Source organism: Channa argus, chromosome 21 (genome assembly GCF_033026475.1).
Source record: "Channa argus isolate prfri chromosome 21, Channa argus male v1.0, whole genome shotgun sequence".
NCBI lineage: Eukaryota > Metazoa > Chordata > Actinopteri > Anabantiformes > Channidae > Channa > Channa argus.
In genome coordinates, this window is record NC_090217.1 from 4,316,366 (window position 1) to 4,318,809 (window position 2,444).

The window sequence follows — 2,444 nt, forward strand, 5'->3', positions numbered from 1 at the left end:
GAGGCGTTCAAAGACTGTCTGGATTTTACCCCTTCCAAAGGAGCCCGCGCCCTTTATGGAACTAAATGCTAAGCCAAAAAAAATAAAGACTGGGGGATGTGTTTTCTCCAATTTAGCTGCATCATGTGAGACTTTTAAGGAGCTAGAGAGCATTCATTTGTATATCAAATTGAGTTGGACATAAAGTTATGTAATTGGCTGCACGCTACTCAATTTCTATGCTTTTCACCTGCTACATTGGCTGCAACCTTGTGCTTTTTCTTTTTTAAATGAACAATAATGGCGCCTCAGTCAATGTTATTGCTGGTTTGTTTGGGCACTTATGCGTATCCAGCTTGCTAGATCAGAAAGTTGAAAAGTATGAACGGACCATGAATGTGGCACAAGGATATCCACCCACATGCAAACTGAAACTAAATGTTGGAACAACCACACACAAACAGAAACTTAAGAGGACACATTCAGTGACCACTGATGAGAACTCATAACTTAAATGTTTTTGCTAAAATTACCATTTGAACAGAACAGACTTCAAACAGAAAGCAGCTTCTGTTTTTTGTACAATATAACATTTAACGTTTGTTTTTTGTTTTTTCTTTTTTTGGCTTTTTATTTTCCAGCAAGTTGAGGTGACTTGGCTATATTGTTTTTTTTGTTGTTGTTGTGTTTATTTTTTGGGGGGCAATTTTTTAATGCCATAGTTTCTCTAAGTCTCTATTAACAATTACTGTAAATACTGTTATTTCTGCCAACGCCCACATCAACAGTAGTGTTGGTGGCATTGATAGTATTAACCACATGTGATATTTTGACACCTATTGATGGAAAAAGAAATGCAACAAATTAAAAGGGATATCTAAAGGTGATCAAACTTATGTCTTCTGCTTTTTCTTTTCTTTTTTGATTCTCAGACACAACATGTTGGTATTTGAAGTATATCAGTGGAAAGTTGGCTTAGTCAGTGTTCCCTGATGAATCATACGTGGCATGATAATACTTCTAAAATCTGTTTGGAGGGGAAGTGTGTGTTTTCCTTTCTAAGAAAACATTTCTGGCTCTTTTAGATGGCAAAGCGAACATATGCTCCAATCCAACACATCATTACAAAGTTTCAAAAACTGCACGAATCAATACTTCCCTTAACAGAAATGTGACAAACTTCAACAAGGGAATTTTATTGCATTTCATATTATTACGCATGTCTAGCACATGTAGTTAAGCCTTTCAGTAATTTAATAATGCAAATTATAGGTGCAAAATATATAAAAGTGATGAAATTACCTTAATCCGTCTGACAGATTTTTCTCTTGTTTTAAGAAAACATTTTAGAGTAACAACTTTAAACATAAGGATTCTTATTGAATGAAGAGACCATTACATAATGCGGCAATATAAAGTTGTTATACCTGTTTACTTTTTTGTCACTCAGGGGTTATATATTGAAATTGTTTTTTTAATATATATTATATATTTTATATATATAAATCTGTCTATCAACATAAATCAAGACAAGTGATTCAGATATTTTGCCTTAGCAGTCCAAAATGTGGTTTAACGTTGCTTTAACTATTGTTGAGATGAGTCTATAACTTGACTGGAGTCCACCTGTGTCAAATTGATCTAGATGAACATAGTCCATTTAGACTTATAATAATATTTATTTTATTAACGTCATTAAAGGATTTTTGAGCTCTTAACTCGGCCTTCAGACCAAACTGAGTAACTGGATAAGGAGGATCTTGGTCTGCAGGAGCCCTCTAATAAAGCCTCAGAAGTTTACTGTTGGTTTGAAAATATCTGAAAGAACTCGTCTGTGTAACACTCCATCAATCAGATTTTTATAGTTGAGTGGACAGAAGCCCCATCTTGCTTGGAGTTTGTCAAAGAATATTCAAAGGACTCTAAGGGCACAAGGACAAAGCTTCTGTGGTCTGATGAGACAAAATTTAACTCTTTGGGAAGAAGTCCAAGCACAATGTCTGGCAAACACTAGGCACTGCTGATCACCTGCCAATTCCCCTTCTATGGTGGAGTCAGCACCATGCTGTGGGCTCAGAAGCAGGGACAGGGAAACTGTTCAAATACAGGGATGTTCTGGAGGAACACCTGCTCCAGAGTGCATGAGGTCTGGGACTTGGGTGATGATTAACCGTTGATTATGACAGTGATACAACAGATACAATGCTGGAGTGGCTTCAGAACCAGCCACAGATTCAGCCACTCATAACATTGCCTGGAGGGCAGAAATTCAGTGGAAAGTTTTTGCGCACTACTCTTAAAAATTGGGCATTTTGTTTTATTTCACATAACCATCAAATTACATCAGAAACTCAGTCTTCCACAACCTATTGTGAAATAATGATTAGTCAATTTGCCCATCATTACCTTATATTGGAATAATTCAATGAAGGAATAGGTAATGTTTTTCCAACAGTATATGACCA